Source organism: Helianthus annuus, chromosome 11 (assembly GCF_002127325.2).
Source record: "Helianthus annuus cultivar XRQ/B chromosome 11, HanXRQr2.0-SUNRISE, whole genome shotgun sequence".
NCBI classification, from domain to species: Eukaryota; Viridiplantae; Streptophyta; class Magnoliopsida; order Asterales; family Asteraceae; genus Helianthus; species Helianthus annuus.
The window spans coordinates 171,102,523-171,109,878 of record NC_035443.2 but is presented as its reverse complement, the minus strand read 5'-3'; positions in this window follow the sequence as shown (position 1 = coordinate 171,109,878).

The following is a 7,356-nucleotide window of genomic DNA, read 5'->3' as shown; positions in this document are numbered from 1 at the left end:
ATATGCAAGACACAATTTTCTTAATAATAATATAAGAATCAAATGTCTTCTGTAGAAGGACAAGCTTTTATATAACAGAAGAAACCAACCAATATGTTTACTTAAGATCTATTTTGTTACCCAACTTTAATTCAAAAGACACCTTAAGAATATTTGTATTAGCACCACCTCTTGAAAAATAATAAGTCAATATAAAGCTTTTACCTTATAAGCCCTGGAAATTAAATTAAGGCAATATAAAATCTATTTCACCAAAGGAAGAAACAAAACATATAAGATTATATTTTCCTTATAATCTGATAAGATATATAATAAAAGAAAAAGTTAAGATATAACATGTATGTGTTACCTTAATACTAATAGTTATGATTAGGATGATGCTAAACAAAATATGCCTGTATAATTGATTAGTTCTGTGATAATTATATCTGAACATGTTTGTAATTCAGATGTCATATGACCAAGAAATTCAGGCTAGTAATGAAAACTCTTTGGATAGAAATACTATAGAAAATATAATAGCTCAAGGAATATCGAATGCCATACCTTCGATCATTGAAGCTATTAAAATTTCTGTGCTGTAAACGAAAATCCTACTATACACTGTAAGCATACCCATCACTTCATACCTAGCCCTAGTATTAACAGAAGTCATGATATTCGTATCAAAACTCTATCTTCCAAACGAAAGAAAACCACAACCTACGGCTACTCCTATAAGGAATTCTACTCTAACAAATCCTCCAAGGACAAAGGAATGAAACCAGAAACCACACAGTCTACCAGCAACAGCAAAAAGCACGCAAGAAAACGTCATTCTAAGAAGTCACTTCATTGTAACTACTGCAAGAAAGCTGGTCATGCAGAAGAAGAATGCATAAGGAGAAGGGAAAACAACGTATGTTACAAATGTGGAGATCCAGGCCACTTCCGTCGCTACTGCCCAAAACTATCTAAGGCTCGCGACAACGAGAACAGAAACCCAGATGAAGCTAAGAAGAACGCATAAACACCAGAAACCATAATAACTTTTAAAATAAACACCTTTATGTTTTGTCTGCACTTAAGTATTAGTTGACTTTTGATTCCGAATAAAACTTCATCAATAAAAGGTCTTTGTTTTTCTTTTATAGAGTCAACTCTTATTTGCCTCATCTCTTGACAAATTCCTATGTTATACATTGCCTATCATACATGTGAATTCATTTCAAACGCTCAATTATTCACGGGTTTTAATGCATATTTCGTTATACTCACTCTGGTAATCTATATGACTGCCTAATATTGACTTTTGATAATCGAGTCAACCGATTTCTTGGAAAACTCCTCTTCTTTTCAGAGTTACTAGATTTTCATTGAAACCATTTCTTGTCAATACATATATCCATTGTTGGAATATGTCCAAACCAAGCTCAATTGTTTGAACTTGCTCATATATATATTCAATTTCAAAATCCTATATGATGAATCGAGATCATCATATTCAAGGTAATTACGTTATTTGAAACTTAGACTCATCTCATTTTACACCAGAGGTACGAATTCATTTATTGATTCATTATCCTAAACCAGTCTTAATGCAATGTACCTCCAGTAATTCTTTCATCTTTGAATTGATTCCACATTATTTCTTCAATTGAAATATCCTATCTTTTGAAATATCCAGATTCGCTACCTTGAAATTTCAAAAACGGTGAATTCGTTCGGTCATCATAATTATTGAATTCTTTCAGTCACTACAACACCTTGCGGTGTCTGTATAAATTTGTAGCCTGTGCTAATAATAAATCCTATTCATACATCATTCGTTCGATTCATCATTCAAGTAGTCTTGAAACAATTATGTATTCAGACCATATTGTCCAGTGTATCCTTTCTATTTAACTAAACGTTACTGATTTCTAGGTTGATCATTGACAAATCATTTTTCATACTCAATTTGAGATTATTGATTCAGAATCTCCCTCAATTGATGATCAAAGTAAGTTCTTTTCTGGCATTGAATCTTATTGTTTCTACAAGTCATTGTATTTCAAATTCCATTCATGAAATTTAGTCACCTTGTTAATGGTATTACTTCATCTCATTTGGTTAACATCAATTCCTAAAACTAAGGGGCTGTTTGGTAGCCTCTGAATGGTTATTAAGAGGCTACCTCTTAATAGAACCATTAAGAATTTTACCAATGAGAAGGTAGAAGAATGTGACATGTGATGATTTACCATTTAGAGGTTACCTCTTAACCATTCAGACTTGAGGTTACCTCTTATTCATTCAGAGGTATTAAACCATTAAGAGTTAGCATCTGAATGGTCATTAAGAGGCTACCAAACAGCCCCTAAGTCTTGAAATAATTGAATTCCAATTATCCTATGATATCCTTATCTTTTGATTCTAGCCTAGACACCTTGATAACCAACTAAAAAGACATGACGTAACCCCAAGAAAATATCATAGCCCAAATCTCGAGGACGAGATTTAAAACAAGGTGGGGAGGATGTAACATTCCCAAAGTTTCTAAATTTAAAATAAAGTTATTACACGAATAGGTCATGGGTAAGCTGACCAATAGAAATATAAGGTGTTTTGGCAAACGTAGAAACCATTTAATAATTAAATATATTATATTTGGACCTACTCCATTTTTATGAAACTTGGTTCAAGCTGTAGATAACATTATCCTCGTTCTAAAGACATATTCATTCTGTTATAAAACATCGTATTTTAGAAGTTATAAGCGCCAAATAAGTGAAGCGGTTATAATATATATAATAAAATAATAATTAAATAAAAACCTTACATATATACGTTTTATATTATATATTATAATAATAAAATGTAAACCTTCACATTTAAGATGTACGTGGCCTTTAAAGGAAGAAATAAAAATAATAAATTAAATTAATGAAATTCTACATTAATGAACAAATGTCAGGTGTCCTTGGAATTTAATGGTAAGGTACACGTGTTGAGAATGTATGATCAAAGGAATCTTCAATTCACCTATAAATAGGAGATGAAGGAAAGCATTTCAGAAATCGCTCAATCCCTTCAGCATCTCCGTCGCCCCTCTTTCTTTCATATATATTATTTTTCTTATTCACCCCATGATAATAATCATAAAGCCCTACCCCGTTTTAAGTGTTTTAACCCTTGATCACTTATACCCTGTCCGACTGACGTAGGGCCCCGTAACTTATGTCAAGGCTCTGCCTAAATTCGTTGGGGTTCTGTCTCGTAACGTAGGGATAAAGTGGAATTGGGTTACTATACTTAATGTGAGTGGAAAATATATTATTAAATAATCCAGGAATTATACCCAGATATATCAACCCTCCTAAAATATTTTCGACACTCCCAAAATATTTAGAATGCCCCTATATGTCCTAAAATGTACCCCGTAAACGAAAACCGGCCCCAAATACCTTTATTTTATTAAAATTAATTAAAAATAATAATCTGGGGTCGCTCGTGGGCCGCGAAGACCTTATTCGTCTTCTACGCGAGCCGCGATAGCTAATAGATCAGTTGATACCACAAGCTGCCACGTGTCGATGACTCAGCAACCGTATGCCGCCCTATGGGTCCTCGCGGGCTGTGTAAAACTTCACCTCGTCCTACGCGGGGCGCGACAAGGTCCAAGATCAGCCCTATAAATTGGATCGTCGAGCCTTCAGTCCAATTCGTTCAGAATTCAATTTTCTCTCTCAATTTCTATAGTGTAGGCTCTATACCCGCGCATTATACCCCCTAATTATCCAAGCTCTGCCTCGTTGTAAGTATCATAACCCCTAGATACGTATTAGATACTCTGCCCGATTGATCTACGGTTTCGTAACAGCTGTCGTGGTTCTGCCCGACGTAGTCGTTGGAATGCCGTCTCGGGGAGGGTATTTCTAATGTTAAAATGGGTTATTATACTAACACGTGTGCATTGTTTATTTAACTAGATTATAACCAGGGAATCACAAAGGAAAGCCCTATAATAGCAATGTGAGTAATCCTTCTTTTTGTGTAAACCTTTTTGTGAGTAATCTTCTTTTTGTAAACAGTTTTTACAAAATCTTAAATGTTTTATAATGCAATTTAGCAGTGATTGAGTCTTTGTAATTCTTCAATTACTGCCGGTATTATGGGGTTTTGTATACATTACTTGATAATCTTCACAATTGGACGAAGAGTTAGCCAATGTGTGATATGACCATAGCCACAGATCCGGTCGAGTGGCAAGTACTGAATGAGTAATTGTGTAGATATAAACATCGTAATCGCTCTCAATTCTGTGAAATGATAAAACCTGTTTTGATTAAACTGGGATTCACTCACCAGTATTTCCTTCTGATAAAATGTTTTAAACACGTGTTTCAGGTAACTTAGTATGAAGCCCATACAAGCTAGCTGGAGAGCACTGAAGGCTTAGAAAAGTGGCAATAAAAGTTACCTTATTAAAAAGGAGAATTATTTTCAAATAATTGGGATTATTCCCTATAAATGTATCAAAATGAAAAAAATCGGGTTTTGTCCTACTTATAAATGTATTACCAGAGAAACTTGGGTTTTATCCCATTTCTTTATTTTAAATATTTTTGGTGTTAACTCTGATAAAATATTTCCAAACTACGGTCCTGATGAAATTTTCCGCTGCCAAATTAATAAACACCGATACCACTGAAACTGGCTCACTGCCGCCCGCTCCTGGGTTGTTAAGGAATGGGGGTTGTGACAATATTCCAATCTTATTGATTTAACATAAACATATGAAGACCCCGACTATCAAATATAACATATAGCATAACAAAGTTTAGAAGTCAGAATTACGGAACCGTGTGGTGATCATAAGAGTGCAAACCATCTCTATGCTTAAACAATGAACATTCGAACCCTAATCAACACAATATGAATGTACAGTTTCTAGCAAAACCCTTTATTCACAATGGATTACATGCATCACAAACAAACATCAAACAACTGTGAAGTGTGATAGAACGCTAACCTAATGATGGGGTGTTCACAACAGTGCAAGAGGATTCAAGGAAGATGGAGAGTGTTGCCGTCGGTTTTACTGAGACAGAATTAGGGTTTGTAAGTTTTTACTCTGTCGTGCAATCATACGGTTACAAGGTCAATATAACCGACTCCCACTTGGGCCTTACCTGGTCCACAAGTCCATACGGCGAATCATGATGAAGACCCAGTGTTTCGTCGGATGGAGGTGATGACGAAACACCATTTTCGTTGAGTGAGGTTTGGGGTCAAGTTTATACACTTAAACAATTCAAATGTTTCTAACACTAACCAAATAATAACAAGTGTATCAATCATATGTCAAACGTGCACAGTACAAAGCAAACAATTACAATGCAAACAATTATAATGCAAACAATTTATGAAGACACCGATGTGAAACAAGTAACGTGTCGAAGAAAGACCTTGAAAGTTCGGGTTGTCACATCATTCCCAACTTGAAAGAAATTTTGTCCCGAAATTTGATAAGTACCCCGAAAGCGGCAAAGTGTCAAATCAGGATGACTGTGGATTCTCCCCAGGTGCCACATCATCCCCAACTTGAAGGGGAATTTCATCCCGAAATTCATTAGTTGCATCAGGTTTAGATTGCTTCTTTGGGAAAAGGTGAGGATACTTGAGCTTCATCTGATCCTCGCGTTCTGATGCGTGTCGGTGTGTATATAATTTAGATGTATATTTAAGCCCTTTTTACACTTTTAGCCAAGTTTTAAATTTATAAAACACGATATTTACTAACACTAAACACACATATGGGCAAGTGCACCCATCGTGGACGTAGTATAGTGTTGGTAAGATACCGAGGTCGTCCAAGGACACAAGAGCTTTTAATACCGGTTTATCCTCAACGTCTAATCAAATCAAAAGGTTAGAAAAAAATGATTTAAACTAAGAAAAATAAAAACTAACTAAATGTTGAAAAATAAAATAAAAACAGATAGACAAGATGAATCACTTGGATCCGACACGTGTATTAGTATAACCTTTGATTATTTTCGCACTTTTGCACTTGTTTAAGAGATTATCTTAGTTATTGTAGTAGGCCCCTCTTTTGAAGGCGACGTTACCCTCAACCCAGTAGTTTGAGTCAGCAAGGATACAATCCTAAAGGGTCGGATTATTGAAAGATAATGAATTAAGTTATTAATGCAAATTATGGTAGGCCCCGCTTTTGGCGGTGACGTTACCCTCGGCTAAGTAGTCTGAGTCAGCAGGGATACAGTCCTAAATAGCCGGGTTATAGTATTAATAGTAGTTAACTTATGAGGGGGTCAAAGAGTTTGGATCCCCGCCATCCAATACCTATGGGCATTGAAGGAGATCCTACTAAATTTGACCCAGGTCCCAAGCAGGACCTCTAAACGCTGAACAAGGGCAAGACCTTTACCAAACCGTTCCCTTAACCCCCGACCAGGTAGCCAACATACCTCCATATAGACCGTGGAGATATGAATGATGAAAATCTTTTATTTTATATAGACAGTAAAATAATGCCAAGACACCACGGACAAACGATAAGGAAAGATCACCTTCAACATAAGTAACTAGTTATTAAAGTCATTAATACAAAACCAAATAAAAAGTGCAAAAGATTAAAAATAAAAAGTATTATACTAAACACTTGTCTTCACCAAGTGATGTAAGAGACTTAGGCAAACATGGCCTTGATTGTCAAGAACTCTTACGATCAATCTTGGATCCCGAGACGACTCACACACTCTACGATGGACAATGGATGATGGTGGTGGATGATGGTGTTATGGTGGTGGTGGGTGGTGGATGAGGTGTGAGAGAGGTGGTGTGCCAAGGGATGAGGGAGAATGAAACCAAGCTCCTCTATTTATAGGCTGGACAGAACGCTGGACACGGCCCCGTGTCCACTGGACACGGCCCCGTGCCCGTCTGACACTCTCTCTCTTCATTAATTGTAATTGCGAATTACAATTAATGCGCCTGCTGTACTTTCAACACGCCCCCGTGCCCGCTGGGCACGGCCCCGTGGTGAGCAATGGAAGCTTCTACTGGTTTGTCTTTTCTGCTGCTTCCTGGGCACGCCCCCGTGTTCGCTGGACACGGGGCGTGTTCAGACTCTGTTTTCTTCTCTTTGTTTTGGGAGGTGCCGTTGAGGGTCCGGGCAGTCCACTTTTGTTCCTTTTCTTGTATTTATGGTAGAATTAGTGGTCTTTTTGCTTCTTTTGTGATTTTGAGCTCATTTCATCCTGAAAATACAAAAGGAAGACAAAAACACTCTTTTTCCAACATTAGTACTTAAAAAGGGTTAGTTTTATGCCTTAATTGATGTGTTTTATATGTTGCATTTTACACACATCA